The sequence below is a fragment of the Chiloscyllium punctatum genome, chromosome 4 (assembly GCF_047496795.1).
Source record: "Chiloscyllium punctatum isolate Juve2018m chromosome 4, sChiPun1.3, whole genome shotgun sequence".
Classification (NCBI taxonomy): Eukaryota; Metazoa; Chordata; class Chondrichthyes; order Orectolobiformes; family Hemiscylliidae; genus Chiloscyllium; species Chiloscyllium punctatum.
The window spans coordinates 124,097,827-124,115,114 of record NC_092742.1 but is presented as its reverse complement, the minus strand read 5'-3'; the positions used below and the strand labels follow the sequence as shown (position 1 = coordinate 124,115,114).

At 45.6% G+C, this 17,288-nt stretch overlaps 1 long non-coding RNA gene across 3 annotated transcripts in view; it reads right to left on the bottom strand.

Moving 5' to 3' along the window:
- Window positions 1-17,288, bottom strand: part of LOC140476638 (uncharacterized) — a 48,253-nt gene that overhangs the window by 10,575 nt on the left and 20,390 nt on the right. The window contains exon 6 of one of the 3 annotated variants that reach the window (XR_011960571.1): window positions 9,083-9,142. The exons of the other annotated variants lie outside the window; for them this stretch is intronic. This is a non-coding gene — a long non-coding RNA (uncharacterized lncRNA). Of the gene's footprint in view, window positions 1-9,082; window positions 9,143-17,288 lie in introns of those variants that run through there. 3 annotated transcript variants of the gene reach the window in all.

The following is a 17,288-nucleotide window of genomic DNA, read 5'->3' as shown; positions in this document are numbered from 1 at the left end:
CAAATCTGTTTCTGGTTGAATTCACTGTTTAACCTTCTCAGCTCCAAGGAGAATTGTCAGGTCTTTTGCTAACTCTCCATAAAAGAGAAATTTATCTTAATTTTAATTTATTAGTGTCATAGAGATGCACAGCACAGAAACAGACACTTCGGTCCAACTCATCAATGCCACCCAGATATCCTAAATTAATCTTGTCCCATTTGCCAACACTTGGCCCATATCCTTCTAAGTTTCCTAAACACGTACCCAATCAGATGCCTTTTAAATGTAATCGTACCAGCCTCCACACTTCCTCTGGCAGCTCATTCCATACACGTAACATATTCAGCTTGAAAACATTGCTCTTTAGATCGCATTTAAATCTTTTCCCTCACACCTCACGTCTATGCTCTCTGGTTTTGGACTCCCCTAACCTGGGAATAAGACCCTGGCTGTTCACCCTAACCATGTCCTTCACGATTTATCAACCTCGAAGGTCACCTCTCAGCATCCGATGCTCCAGTGAAAACAGCCCGAGCCTATTCAGCCTCTCTGTATGGGTCAAACCCTCAACCCTGGAAACATCTTTGCACATCTTTTCTGAATCCTTTCAAGTTTTATAATATCATTCCGATGACTGAAAGCAAAATTCCAGAAATGGCTGAATCAATGTCCTGTACAGCTGCAAAATAATGTCGCAACTCCTATCCTCAATGCACAGACCAATAAAGGCAAGTTAACCAAACGCCTTCTCCACCACCCTGCCTATTCCACTTTCAAAGAACTATGAACCTGTACCTCAACATCTCTTTGTTCAGCAACACTCCCCAGGCCCTTCCCATTAAATGTATAAGTCCTGCCCTGATTTGTTTTTCCAAAATGCAGCACCTCACATTTATCTGAATTCCACTCCATCTGCCACTCCTCAGCCCAGTTGATTGAAGTCTCATTGTACTCGGAGGTAACTTTCTTCCCTGTCCACTGCATCTCCAATTTTGGTGTCGATGTAAAGTCACTAATCATAGCTCCTACATTCACACAGAAATCATTTATATAAATGATGAAAAGCAGTGGACCCAACCCCAATCCTTACACCATATTGCTCATCACAGACCTCCAGTCCGAAAAGCAACCCTCCACCACTATCCTCTGTCTCCAATTTTCCAGCCAATTTTGTATAATTTGTTAACCAGTCTGTTATGTTGAACCTTGTTGAACGTCTTTCTGAAGACCAAGTTAGTGATTTCCATGCACAAAGCCATGCTGACTATCCCTAATTATTTCTTGCCTTTCCAATTACATCCAAATCCTGTCCCTGAGAAGCCCTTCCAACAACTTGCCTGACTTCAGGCTCACCGGTGTATTGTTCCCTGGACTTTCCTCACCACCTTTCTCAAATAATGGCGCCTGTCTTACAGCACCTCACCTGTGGCTATTGGTGATACAAATATCTCAGTGAGGGGCCCGGCAATCACTTCCCTAACTTCCCACAAAGTTCTGGGACACACCTGATCAGGTCCCAGGGATTTATTCAGCTTTATGTATTCTAAGATATCCAGTACCTTATTCTCTGTAATATGGACACTTGTCAAGTTTTCCCGATTTATTTTTCCAAACTGTCTCACTTCCACATCCTCTAAGTAAAAGCTGACATGAAATCCTCCCACCTCCGATGGTTCCACAGACAGCCTTGCTGATCTTTGAGGGTCCCTATTCTCTGCCTGATTACTCTTTTGTCCTAGGTGTATTTGTTGAATCTCTTTGGGTTCTCCTTAAACCTATTTCCCAAAGCTATCTCATGTCCCCTTTTAGCCCTCATGGTTTCCCTCGACTATACTCCTACTGCCCTTTTACTCCTGGAGGATTCACACAAACCCAGCTGTCTGTACCTGCCATATCCCTCCTTCATTTTCTTGACCAGGCCCTCAATTTCTCTCGACAGGCAGCATTCCTTACACCTACCAGCCTTGGCCTTAACAGGAACATACTGTCTATGTACTCTCGTTGTTGCAGTCCTATGGATGCATTGGCAGATGAGGACAGAGAAGCAATCATTCTCAGTAAAGAGGTGGTGTTGGCCTAAAGGTAGATGGGTCGTCTGGCCGTGATGGAGTGCATCCCAGGGGACTATAACAGATGGCAGAGGCTAAATAGCAAACACACTCGTGATAATTCACTAAAATGTGCTGGACTCTGGGACGGTTCTGACAGATTAGATAGCTGCAAATGTGATGCCAATATTTTAAAATGGACCTGTTCGCATAACTTCTGTAGTGGGGGAAATGCTCGATCTCTCAAGGAAGAAATAGTGAGCTATCTGGATAGAAATGGTCTCAGAGCAGACACAGCATCGATTCATGAAAGATAGACAACACTAAGCTGAGTGGTAGAGCAATGTGTGCAGAGGCCACTGTAAGTCTGCAGAGGGATACGGATAGGTTAAGTGAGTGGGTAAGGGTCGAACAGATGGAGGACAATGTTGGGAAATGTGAGGTCATCCATTTTGGTTGGACTAACAGCTAACTGATGAAATAGTGAAAACTTGCAGCAGTCTGCTGTACAGAGGGAGCTGGGTTTCCTCGTGTATGAATCACAGGAAGTTGGTTTGCAGGTGCAGCAGGTAAATAAGACAGTGAAGGGAATATTGTCTTCATTGCTAAAGGGATTGTTATGCTGCAGCTGTACAGGGTGCTGGAGAGGCCACACCTGGAGTACTGTGTACAGGTTTGGTCTCCTTACTTCAGGAAGGATGTACTGGCACTGGAGAGGGTGCAGTGGAGGATCACTAGTTTGAGTCAGGATTTCAGAGGGTTGGCGTATGCGGAGAGATTGAGAAAACTAGTTCTATACTCATTGGAATTTCGAAGGATGGGAGGTTAGATAGGAAAAAAATTGAAATTATTAGGGAGTAGATAAACTAGAAGCAGGGACGTGATTTCCACTGGGGACGGAGCAAACGAGGGAGCATAGAGTCAAAATAAGGGGATATCAGATTTAGGACTGAGTTCAGGATGGACTTCTTCAGATAAATCCGTGAATCTGTGGAATTTGTTGCTGAGTGCAGCAGTTGACGTTATCAACTTGACTATCGTTAGGTCAAAAGGTAGATTTGTGAACAGGAAAGGAATTAAGGGGTATGGTGAGAGAACAGGAATGTGGAGCTGAGGCCATGAAAAGATCAGCCCTGATCTTATTGAATGGCAGAGCAGGCTTGAGGGGCCAGGTAGTCTACTCCTGCTCCTATTCCTTATGTTATGTTCCCACTTTCCAGCCGTCCCTTTACCTAGGAATAGCAAAGAAATATTGAAAGTTCTCGCCTTGTACCGTCAAAATTCGCCTTTATCCAATTTAGAACACCGTTTAGATCTGGTTTATTATTTTCTGTAACTATTTTAAAACTAGTAGAATTATCAGAGAATCCTGAGTGTGGGGAAGCAGGCCATTCGGCCCATCACATCCACACTGACCCTCAAAGCCTCCTACCTTAAACTTGTAACGCTGCATTTCCCACGGCTAACCCACCGAGCCTGCACATCCCTGAACAATATGGGCAATTCAGCCTGGAATATCCACCCAACCTGCATATCTTTAGATAGTGGGAGGAAACCACAGCAAACAGACGAAACCCACGCAGATAATAGCAATAAGGTGATCATCCCTTTCTTATTTCCCCGGTCAACCTAAATAACTTTGCTGGATGTAATCTCAGAATATCCTCCCTCAGCACAACTGTAATGCTACCCCTAATCAAAAAGGCCACTCCGCCTCCTCTCATGTCCCCCTTTCTATCCTTCCTCTTGCATCGATACCCTGGAACATTACACTGCCGGTCCTACCCATCTCTGAGCAACGTTTCTGTAATACTCATGATATCCCAGTGCCACATTCAAAACCACACCCTGAGCCCATCTGCCTTCCCTGTCAGGCCTCTTGCATTGAAGTAAATGCAGTGTAACTTGTCAGTTCTACCTGGTTCTGTGCCTTGCCCTTGCCTGCCTTGACTGTCTGACTTCTGAACTGTACCAGCTTAAGACATATCTCTTTTCTCACTATCTCTGAGTTTTCCCACACTCCCTCACTGGTTTAATGACTCCTGAGTAGCATGAGCAAATCTTCCTGCCTGGATATCAGACGCCTTCCAATTCAGGTACAATCCATGCTTCTTATGCACATCAACTCTACTCCAGAGGAGATTACAATGATCAAAAGATGTGAATCCTTCTGCCCTACACCAGCACCTTAGCCAATCATTCATCTCTGCCATCCTGCTATTCCTACTCTCACGAGCACGTAGCACCTGGAGTAATCCACATATTATGACCGAGGACCTGGTTTATTATATTCCAGGTTAATTTGCTATATTCTCTCATCAGGTCTTTATCTTTTCCCCTTCCTATGTCATTGGTAGGAATATACAATGACCTCCCACTGGTCATTCTTTCCTTTGAGAATAATCTGCTACCTGTCCGAAACATCCTTGACCCTGGCACCAAGGAGGTACCACCCCATTCTGATGTCTCACTGTCAGCTGCAGAAACAGCAGTCTGTGCCCGACTAGAAAGTCCCTTATCATCATTGAGCGTTTGAAATCTGATATATCTCTCATTATAGTGGAGCCAATCTCAGTACCAGTAACTTGGCTGTCAGTACAACATTCCCTGAAAGTCTATGACCACCTACATTATCCAAAACAGTGAACTTGTTTGAGATGGGGATAGCCACAGGAGACTCATAGCTGAAAAAATGTGTTGCTGGAAAAGCGCAGCAGGTCAGACAGCATTAAAGGAGCAGGAGAATCGACGTTTCGGGCATTAGCCCTTCTTATGCCCGAAACTTCGATCCTCCTGCTCCTTGGATGCTGCCTGACCTGCTGCGCTTTTCTAGCAACACATTGTTCAGCTCTGATCTCCAGCATCTGCAGTCCTCACTTTCTCCACAGGAGACTCCTGCTCTACCTACATCCCTCTCCTACCTTTCCAAGAGGTAACCCATCTACCTGACTGTATCTGCAGTTTTCCAGCCTGAAACTGCCACCTATCACACATCCTGACTCTTGTAAATTCTTCATTACCATTAAGCTCTGATCCATGTGATCCAAGAGGAATTTGTATCACTTCCTGCAGGCTATCATGATGATCATTCAAACTTCCCCTACTCTCCTCCAGGAAGTGCACATCACTGTACGAATGGCCATCTCAGCACCTTAATCTGTAGACCCAGAAAAGGGCAGAGTCTTACAGCTTTACAAAAGACTACTCTCGAATACATTGGTACCTGTATTTTATATTTAAAACATTCAACCAAAAGATCATAACAGAGGCACTTAAACTAGTAAACACTCACCCTACTGAATGTTGCGGATTTTAAAAAGGAAAGCAGAGTAAGATTTACCTTTTAAGAGACTGAAACCCACTGAGCTGATCCCCGGCTGCGAGTCACAGACATAGAGCACGGAAACAGACCCTTCAGTCAAACTCGTCCATGCTGACCAGATATCCGAACCTAATCTCGTCCCATTTGCCTGCACTTGGTCAATATCCCTCTAAACCCTTCCTATTCATATACCCATCCAGAAGCCGAATAAATGTTGCAATTGTACCAGCCTTCAGAACTCCCTCTGGCAGCTCCTTCACTATCCTATCTACCTCTACTTTCAAGGAGCTATGAACCTGCACAGCAAGGTCTCTTTGTTCAGCAACACTCCCCAGGACCTGACCATGATGTGTATCAGTCCTGCTAAGCTTTGCTTTTCCAAAATGCAGCACCTCGCACTTATCTGAATTGAACTCCATCTGCCACTCCTCAGCCCATTTGCCCATCTGCTCAAAATCCCATTGAAATCTGAGGTAGCCTTCTTCACTGTCCACTACACCTCCAATTTTGGTGCCATCTATAAACTTACTAACTATACCTCCTGTGTTCACATCCAATTCATTTATATAAATGATGAGAAGTAGTGGACCCAGCACCAATCCTTGTGGCACTCCACTCGTCACAGGCCTCCAGTCTGAAAAATAATCATCCACCACCACCTTCTGTCTTCTGCCTTTGAGCCAGTTCTATATACTGATGGCTACTTCCGTGAGATCTAACCTTGCTAACCAGTCTCCAATGGGGAACCTTGTTGAACGCCTTACTGAAGTCCATATAGATCACATCGACAGCTCTGCCCTCCTCAATCTTCTTTGTTACTTCTTAAAAACCACATCAAGTACGTGACACATGATTTCCCATGCAGAAAGTTATGCTGACTATCCCTAATCAGTCCGTGCTTTTCCAAATACACGCAAATCCTGTCGCTCAAGGCTCCCTCCAGCATCTAGTCTAGCACAGCGTCTGTAGCTCCCGGACTTGTCCAAACCGCCTTCATTAAATAGTAGCGCCGTATTAACCAACCCACAGTCTTCCGGCACCTCAGCTGAACCCATCAATAATACAAAAATCTCAGCAAGAGTCCCAGAAATCACTTCCCTCGCTTCCTACAGAATTTTTGGGTATACCTGATCAAAGCCTGGGGATTGATCCACCTTTATGCATTTCCAGATATCCAGTACTCTGTCGTATGAACAATTTTCAAGATGTCACCATTTATTTCCCCACATTCTACATCTCCCGTGTCCTTCTCCACAGTAAATACTGATGCAAGATATTGCATCTTGATAAAACAAACGAGGGCAGGACTTACACTAATTAAAAGTAAGGCTTTGAGTAGTACATAGAACATAGAAGAATACAGCGCAGTACAGGCCCTTCGGCCCTCGATGTTGCGCCGATCAAAGCCCACCTAACCTACACTAACCCACTATCCTCCATATACCTATCCAATGCCCGCTTAAATACCCATAAAGAGGGAGAGTCCACTACTGCTACTGGCAGGGCATTCCATGAACTTACGACTCGCTGAGTGAAGAACCTACCCCTAACATCAGTCCTATATCTACCCCCCCTTAATTTAAAGCTATGCCCCCTTGTAATAGCTGACTCCATACGTGGAAAAAGGTTCTCACTGTCAACCCTATCTAACCCCCTAATCATCTTGTACACCTCTATCAAATCACCCCTAAACCTTCTTTTCTCCAATGAAAACAACCCCAAGTGCCTCAGCCTTTCCTCATAGGATCTTCCTACCATACCAGGCAACATCCTGGTAAACTTCCTCTGCACCCGTTCCAGTGCCTCCACATCCTTCCTATAGTACGGCGAGCAAAACTGCACACAATATTCCAGATGGGGCCGCACCAGAGTCTTATACAACTGAAGCATGACCTCAGGACTCCGGAACTCAATTCCTCTACCAATAAAAGCCAGTACGCCATATGCCTTCTTCACTGCACTATTTACCTGGGTGGCAACTTTCAGAGATCTGTGTACATGGACACCAAGATCCCTCTGCTCTTCCACACTACCAAGTAGTCTACCATTAGCCGAGTAATCCATCTTTTTATTACTCTTACCAAAGTGAATCACTTTACACTTAGCTACATTGAACTCCATTTGCCACCTTTCTGCCCAGCTCTGCAGCTTCTCTATATCCCGCTGTAACCTGCCATATCCTTCCTCACTGTCTACAACTCCTCCGACTTTCGTATCATCCGCAAACTTGTTCACCCAACCTTCTAACCCTTCCTCCAGGTCATTTATAAAAATGACAAACAGCAATGGTCCCAAAACAGATCCTTGCGGAACACCGCTAGTGACGGCACTCCAAGATGAACCTTTGCCATCAACTACTACCCTCTGTCTTCTTCCAGAGAGCCAATTCCTAATCCAAACCTCCAACTCACCCTCAATGCCATATCTCTGTATTTTCTGCAGTAGCCTACCATGGGGGACCTTATCAAACGCCTTACTAAAATCCATATATACCACATCTACCGCTTTCCCCTCATCTACCTCCTTAGTCACCTTCTCAAAGAATTCAATAAGGTTTGTGAGGCACGACCTGCCCTTCACAAAACCATGCTGACTATCCTTGATCACATCATTCTTATCCAGATGTGCATAAATCCTATCCCTTACAATTCTCTCTAAGACTTTGCCCACAACAGAAGTGAGACTCACTGGCCTACAGTTACTAGGATTATCCCTACTCCCCTTCTTGAACAAGGGAACCACGTTTGCTAGCCTCCAGTCCTCTGGCACTACTCCTGTCGACAAAGAGGACACAAAAATCAAGGCCAATGGCTCTGCAATCTCCTCCCTTGCTTCCCAGAGAATCCTAGGATAAATGCCATCAGGCCCAGGGGACTTATCTATTTTCACCCTTGCCAGAATTTCCAACACCTCTTCTCTACATATCTCAAAGCCATCCATTCTACTTATTCGTGCCTCAGTATTCATATCGACAACAATGTCCTGTTCCTGAGTGAATACTGACGAAAAGTATTCATTCAGCGCCTCTCCAATCTCTTCAGCCTCCACACGCAACTTCCCATTACTATCCTTGATTGGACATATTCCTTCCCTAGTCATTCTTTTATTCCTAACATACCTATAGAAAGCCTTAGGGTTTTCCCTAATCCTACCAACTAAGGACCTTTCATGTCCCCTCCTTGCTGCTCTTAGCTCTCTCTTCAGGTCCTTCCGGGCTACCTTATAACTCTCATTTGCCCCTATTGAACCTTCACGCCTCATCTTTACAAAGGCCGCCCTCTTCCATTTAACAAGGGATTCCAACTCCTTATTAAACCACGGCTCCCTCACACGACCCTTTCCTCCCTGCCTGATAGGTACGTACTTATCAAGGACACTCAATAGTTGCTCCTTGAACAAGTTCCACATATCAATTACGCTCTTGCCTTGGAATCTACTTTTCCAATCCACACATCCTAAGTCATGCCTCAACGCATCATAATTTCCCTGCCCCCAGCTATAACTCTTGGATATGGAACAAAGAGTCCGAGGGGTTCAGGTCTTCTTAGTCTGTGTCACATGTAGACAGGGTGGTTAAGAAGGTGGTCAGCACACTTACATTCATTGCTCAGACCTCTGAGTACCGGAGTTGGGAATTTACAGAGATAGCGAGAGTTAGAGTCATAAAGTGATACAGAACAGAGACAGACCCTGTGGTTAAACCAGTCCATGTCGACCATAATTCCCAACTGAGGCTGTACAGGATGTTGGGGAGGCCTCTTCTGGAATACTGTGTCCAGTTCTGGTTGTGCTGTTATAGGAAGGATATTATTAAATTGGAGCGGATTTGGAAGAGACTAACCGGGATGTTGCCATGAATGGAGGGATTGTGTCACAAGGAGAAGCTAGATAGGCTGGGGTGCTTTTTCACTACAGCGTAGGAGGTTGAGGGATGACCTTAGAGGTTTATAAAACCATGAAGCGTGTAGATAAGGGGGAGAGGGGGGGATTCAAGACCTGGGTGCATACAATTTGAAAATAGATGAGAAAGGTTTAAAAAATAAATTGGGAATTTGTTTTTATTTTTACATGGGTGAAGTGAACTCCCAGAAAAAGAGGCAGCTGTGAATACAATTACACTGTTTAAAAGACATTTAGACAAGTACATAAATAGGAAATATTTGGATGAATGTGGACCAAGCGGAGGCAGGTGCGATTAGATTAGTTGGGAATTATGGTCGACATGGACTGGTTTAACCACAGGGTCTGTCTCTGTTCTGTATCACTTTATGACTCTAACTCTCGCTATCTCTGTGAATTCCTCCATCCTCACAACTCCCCAGATCACTGTCACCTCATCCAGACTAAACTCTTCCTTATCTATAGAAATCCTCTCTCGCCTCAGAACCATCACCATCTCTGTTATCACAAACATCTCTGTAACATCCTCCAATCTCCTCCCATCTCATCACCCTCACGATCTCGAATCTTGACAACCCCCACAAACTGTCCTTTTCCACAGTAAACACTGATGCCACTCGTTTAGTATCCCCCCAACAACCCCATCTCCTGCATCTTCACACATAGGCTGCCTTGCTGATCTTTGAGGTGGCCTATTCTCTCTCTAGTGACCCATTTGTTCTTAATGTATTTCTAAAAACCCTTTCGCTATTCGCCAAAGCGGTGTCCTGTCCCTTTTTGCCTTACTGATTTTATTCTTAAGTATACTCCTCTTGCCTTTATACTCCAAGGATGTTTGTGATTTTTGGATTGGAATAAATGCAAAATATTACACCTTGGTAAAGTAAACGAAGGCTGGACTTACACTGATTAAAAGTTGGGCCTCGGATAGAGATATGGAACAAAGAGACAGAGGGGTTCAGGTCTTTGAAGTATGTGTCACATGCAGACAGGGTGGTTCAGGAAGGGTTTAGCACATTTTCCTTCATTGCTCAGATCTTTGAAAATAGGAGTTGGGACGTTATGTTGAGGCTGGACAGGATGTTGGGGAGGCCTCTTCTGGAATACTGTGCCCAGTTCTGGTTGTGCTGTTATAGGAAGGATATTATTAAATCGGAGCAGGTTCAGAAGAGATTTACCAGGATGGTGATGGGAATGGATGGTTTGAATTATAAGCAGAGTCTGGATAGGCTGGGTCCTTTTTCACTGGATCACAGGAGGCTGAGGGGTGACCTTATTAGAGGTTTATAAAATCCTGAAGCGTTTCGGTAATGTGAGCAGCAGGTGCCCTTTTCCAGGAGGGGGCGCGATCAAGATTGGGGACATCCTTTTCTCACATTAAAAAGTAAGACTTTAAAAAGTAGTTCCGGATATTATTTCTTGTTTTTGCACAGAATGGTTCACGTGGAATAAACTTGCAGAGGACGCGATAGCTGTGAATACAATTACAATTTCAGGGTGGCACAGTGGCTCAACAGTTAGAAATGCTACCTCTCAGCGCCAGAGACACAGGCTTAATTCCTGTATTGGCTGACTGACCATGTGGAGTTTGCATATTCTTCCCCATGTCAGCGTGGGTTCCTCCAGGTGCTCCCGTTTCCTCCCACATCCACAGATGTACAGGGTAGGTGAACTGGCTGCCCTCAATTGCCCATAGTGTTCAGGGATGATTGGGTTGAGTGACTTAGTCAGGGGTAAATGTAGAGCAAAAGGGTAAGGGAATGGGATTCTAATAGGAAAAAAACAAATGGACCCGTATATCAATAGGGAATGCTAGGATGGACTTGGACCAAGTGGAGGCAGGTGCGATTAGTTCAGTTCGAATTTATGGTCGACACGGACTGGTTGGACCACAGGGTCTGTGTCGATGCTGTATCACTTTATGACTCGTTATCTCTGTAAAATCTTCTATGCTTGGAACTCTCCCTATCAGGGTCACCTCATCCAGCCTTACAAATCTTCCTCATCTCTATAATTCCTCTCCAGCCTCAAAATCCAAAAACCTCTATCACAAATATCTCTATCTCTGTAAAATCCTCCATCCTCACAATCCTTTCCAACTTGCACCTCCTCCAGCTTCATTATCCTCCCCATGTCTAATTCCCTCCAGTCTCTCAAAGCTCTGCTATATCTGCCTTTCTATATTTCCAGCTTTCAGGATGCCCAATGTTTATTTCTCACTTGATGATGGCCCTTTACAATTCCTGCGCTCAGCTTCTGAATTTCCTCTTAAGCCGCTGCGTCTCACTTTCCTCCCAAGAAAATTGACCAATCACGTGTCATCTATTCTAGTATTACCTTTTCTGACCTGATGTCCAATGGAGCCTGTCATATTCCTATAATAAACAGCTCAGTGGTCTATGGAACAGAAAAACGCTCTGGTGGCCCATCGAGTCTGTGAGAAAGAAAACTACCACCATACTATCCTCATCTATTTTCCAGTACTTGTGAAAAAGTGTCATCTATCATGGCATAGCAAGTGCACATGAAATACATCTCAAATGTTTTGGGGATTTGTGTCTCCCACCCTCACAGACAGTGAGGTTTAGTGCAACTGTTGCTCGAATGATGACATCACCCACAGGAACACAGAGCAGCTGGGTCTGTGCAAACCAGCGATCGCCCACACATTAGGAAGGATGGCAGGGTCCCTGAGAGGGTGCACAGGAGAGTTACCAGGATGGTTCAAGGAATGGGGGATTTTAGTTGCAGGGACATGGGTGTTGTTTATACATATACATACTCACCCTTTAATCATCAACGGTCATTTGAGTGGGAGCAGCAGCCGAGGAAAAGCGAACCCGGGAGACTACAGCTAAGGTAAGACAGTTTGTTTCAAAATTACTTACCTGTAGCGGGCAGCGGAAGTGAGGTTGGAGCGCATAGCTGGGCGGGAAGGTAAGTGATTAGTATTTGAGTGGGTGTGTTCTAGACCCCAGGTCCTACTTTCGTAGGGCCTCCCTCCCACCCTCCTCCTCAAACCTAACTTTAAAGTCCACAGGTTATTTACTCAGTGTTCTTGTTTTTGGAGACAAAGTGTACAGTCATGGCAGCGCAGGCGGTGGAACGTTCCTCCTGCAGGATGTTTGAGGTAGGGGTGACCACCGATACTCCTGCCGACTTCGTCTGCAGGAAATGCAGTCAGATCCTGATCCTCACCGAACGAGTTAGGGAACTGGAACTGGAGCTGGACAAGCTGAGGATTATTCGAGACGCTGAGAGGGTGATCGATAGAAGCTACAGGGACATAGTTACGCCGGAGAACAGAGGTAGCTGGGTAACAGTTAGAGGTGGGAAGGGGAAGAAGCAGGCAGTGCAGAGTTCCCCTGTGGTCGTTCCCCTCAACTGATGTCGGGAAGAAGAGGAGGAACATACTACAGCGAGACTTCGCAGAACTAGGAAGAAGGCTAAAAAGCAGGACGTCCAAGGTGGTTATCTCCAGTTTGCTTCCAGTTCCTCGGGCTAGTGTGGCCAGAAACCGGGAGATAATGGACTTGAACGTGTGGTTGGGGAACTGGTGCAGGAAGCAAGGTTTCAAGTTCTTGGATCACTGGGGTATATTTTATGGTAACCATAAACTCTACAAGAGAGACGGCTTGCACCTTAATAGATCAGGGATCGGCATTCTGGCAGGCAGGTTTTCTGCTGCAACACCGCTACATTTAAACTAAGTAGCGGGGGGGAGGGGACAAGCTGGATGTTTAAAAAGGAAATTGAAGGGGTAGTTAGAACAAGAGAAGTCAAGAAAGACAACTGTATCAAGGAGGCAGAAAACTGGAAAAGGCATCATGCTGTAAAGTTGAGTGAAATAAGGGTTGAGGGGAAGGGCGAGAGCAGTAACAAATTAAAAATTCTATATATGAATGCACGAAGCATTAGACACAAGGTGGATGAGGTTGAGGCTCTTTTGGAAATTGGCAGATACGATATTGTGGGGATAACTGAGACGTGGCTTCATGGGGACAGGGCCTGGGAAATGAATATTCAAGGCTACACGTGCTATCGTAAGGACAGACTGACGGGCAGAGGGGGTGGGGTGGCCTTGTTGGTAAGGGAGGATATTCAGTCCCTTGCGCGGGGGGACCTAGAGTCAGGGATGTAGAGTCAGTGTGGATAGAGCTTCGAAACACTAAGGGTAAAAAGACCCTCATGGGAGTCATCTACAGGCCCCCAAACAGTAGTCTGGATGTCGGAGGTAAGTTGAATCAGGAGCTGAAATTGGCTTGTCGCAAAGATGTTACTACAGTTGTTATGGGGGATTTTAACATGCAGGTAGACTGGGAGAATCAGGATGGTATCAGGCCTCAAGAAAGAGACTTTGTGGAGTGCCTCAGAGATGGATTTTTAGAGCAGCTGGTGCTGGAGCCGACCAGGGATAAGGCGATTCTGGATCTGGTATTGTGTAATGAACCAGAATTGGTCAGTGACCTCGAAGTGAAGGAGCCATTGGGAAGTAGTGACCATAATACAATAAGCTTCAATCTGCAATTTGAGAGGGAGTGGGTACACTCTGAAGTGACAATATTTCAGTTGAATAAAGGGAAATATGGAGCTATGAGGGAACAACTGGCCAAAGTTCAATGGTGCAATACCTTAACAGGGAAGACCGTGGAGGAACAATGGCGGATATTTCTGTGTATAATGCAGAAGTTGCAGGATCAGTTCATTCCTAAAAGGAAGAAAGATCCCAGGAGGAGACATGGGCGGCCGTGGCTGACGAAGGAAGTAAAGAAACATATAAGGTTAAAAGAGAAAAAGTATAACTTAGCGAAGATAAGTGGGAAAACAGAGGACTGGGAAGCTTTTAAAGAACAACAGAGGATTAGTAAGAAGGAAATACGCAGAGAAAAAAATGAGGTACGAAGGTAAACTGGCCAAGAATATGGAGGATAGTAAAAGCTTTTTTAAGGTATGTCCAAGGCAAAAAAATGGTTAGGACAAAAATTGGGCCCTTGAAGACAGAAGCAGGGGAATATATTACTGGGAATGAAGAAATGGCAGAGGAATTAAATGGGTACTTCAGATCTGTGTTCACTGGGGAAGACACAAGCAATCTCCCTGAGGTAACAGTGGCTGAAGGACCTGAACTTAAGGGAATTTCTATTTGCCAGGATTTGGTGTTGGAGAGACTGTTAGGTCTGAAGGTTGATAAGTCTCCGGGACCTGATGGCCTGCATCCCAGGGTACTGAAGGAGGTGGCGCGGGAAATCGTGGATGCGCTGGTGATTATTTTCCAGAGTTCAATAGAATCGGGGTCGGTTCCTGAGGATTGGAGGGCGGCTAATGTTGTGCCACTTTTTAAGAAGGGTGGGCGGGAGAAAGCAGGAAATTATAGACCAGTTAGTCTGACCTCAGTGGTGGGAAAGATGCTGGAGTCGATTATAAAGGATGAAATTACGGCACATCTGGATAATAGTAACAGGATAGGACAGAGTCAGCATGGATTTATGAAGGGGAAATCATGCTTGACTAATCTTCTTGAATTTTTTGAGGATGTAACTCGGAAGATGGACGAGGGAGATCCAATGGATGTAGTGTACCTGGACTTTCAGAAAGCTTTTGATAAAGTCCCACACAAGAGGTTAGTGAGTAAAATTAGGGCGCACAGGATTGGGGGCAAAGTACTAGATTGGATAGAGAATTGGTTGGCTAATAGGAAACAAAGGGTAGTGATTAACGGCTCCATTTCGGAATGGCAGGCAGTGACCAGTGGGGTACCGCAGGATTCCGTGCTGGGACCGCAGCTTTTTACAATATATGAAAATGATATAGAAGATGGTATCAGCAATAACATTAGCAAATTTGCTGATGACACAAAGCTGGGTGGCAGGGTGAAATGTGATGAGGATGTCAGGAGATTACAGGGTGACCTGGACAAGTTAGGTGAGTGGGCAGATGCAGTTTAATGTGGATAAATGTCTGGTTATCCACTTTGGTGGCAAGAACAGGAAGGCAGATTACTACCTCAATAGTATCAAATTAGGTAAAGGGGCTGTTCAGAGAGATCTGGGTGTTCTTGTCCACCAGTCAATAAAGGCAAGCATGCAGGTACAGCAGGTCGTGAAGAAGGCTAATAGCATGCTGGCCTTCATAACAAGAGGGATTGAGTATAGAAGCAAAGAGGTTCTTCTGCAACTGTACAGGGCCCTGGTGAGACCACACCTGGAGTACTGTGTACAGTTCTGGTCTCCAAATTTGAGGAAAGACATTCTGGCTATTGAGGGAGTGCAGCGTAGGTTCACGAGGTCAATTCCTGGAATGGCAGGATTGCCTTACACGGAAAGACTGAAGCGACTGGGCTTGTATACCCTTGAGTTTAGAAGACTGAGGGGGGATCTGATTGAAACGTATAGGATTATGAAAGGACTGGACACTCTGGCAGGAGGGAACATATTTCCGTTGATGGGGGAGTGCCGAACCAGAGGACACAACTTAAAAATATGGGGTAGACCATTTAGGACAGAGATGAGGAGAAACTACTTCACCCAGAGAGTGGTGGCTGTGTGGAATGCTCTGCCCCAGAGGGCAGTGGAGGCCCAGTCTCTGGATTCATTTAAGAAAGAATTGGATAGAGCTCTTAAAGATAGTGGAGTCAAGGGGTATGGAGATAAGGCTGGAACAGGATACTGATTAGGAATGATCAGCCATGATCATATTGAATGGCGGTGCAGGCTTGAAGGGCTGAATGGCCTACTCCTGCATCTATTGTCTATTGTCTAAAAACTAGTATACAGCTTTGGAAACTGTTGGGGGGGGACAGCCTTGCAGGTGTAAGCTGCAGTGAAGGGGTCTGTGGCTCTGAGACTCAGAAGGGAAAGGGGGAGAAGAGGAGAGCGCTAGTTATAGGGGACTCTCTAGTTAGAGGGACGGACAGGCGGTTCTGTGGACATGGACGAGACTCTCGGATGGTTTGTTGCCTCCCGGGTGCTAGGGTCCGAGACGTCTCGGACCGTGTCTTCAGAATCCTTAAGGGGGAGGGTGTGCAGCCAGAAGTCGTGGTACACATTGGCACCAATGACATAGGTAGGAAGAGGGGTGGGGAGGTCATTCAAGAGCTCAAGGAGTTAGGCTGGAAGCTAAAAGCTAGGACAGATAGAGTCGTCATCTCTGGGTTGTTGCCGGTGCCACGTGACAGAGAGGCAAAGAATAGGGAGAGAGTGCAGTTGAACACATGGCTGCAAGGATGGTGTAGGAGGGAGGGCTTCAGATATTTGGACAATTGGACTGCATTCTGGGGAAGGTGAGACCTGTATAAACAGGACGGGTTGCACCTGAACCAGAAGGGCACCAATATCCTGGGGGGTAGGTTTGCTAGCACTCTTCGGGGGGGTTTAAACTAATTTGGCAGGGGGATGGGATCGGACTTGTAGTCCAGCAAGTAAGCTAGCTGTGTGTCAGGATGCCCAAGACTGTAGGGAGGCTGTGGAGAAGGTAGCACTGACAGGGACTACTTGCGGACACCGAGATGGGCTCAAGTGCGTATACTTCAACGCAAGGAGTATCAGAAATAAGGTGGGTGAACTTAAGGCGTGGATCGGTACCTGGGACTACGATGTTGTGGCCATCACGGAAACATGGATAGATGAGGGACAGGAATGGCTGTTGGAGGTTCCTGGTTACAGATGTTTCAGTAAGATTAGGGAGGGTGGTAAAAAAGGAGGGGGGGTGGCATTGCTAATTAGAAATGGTATAACGGCTGCAGAAAGGAAGTTTGAGGGGGATCTGCCTCTGGAGGAAGTATGGGCTGAAGTCAGAAATAGGAAAGGTGCAGTCACCTTGTTGGGTGATTATTATAGGCCCCCCAATAGCAGCAGAGATGTGGAGAAACAGATTGGGAAACAGATTTTGGAAAGGTGCAGAAGCCACAGGGTCGTAGTCATGGGCGACTTCAACTTCCCAAATATTGATTGGAAGCTCTTTAGATCAAGTAGATTGGATGGGGCGGTGTTTGTGCAGTGAGTCCAGGAAGCTTTTCTAACGCAGTATGTAGAGTGTCC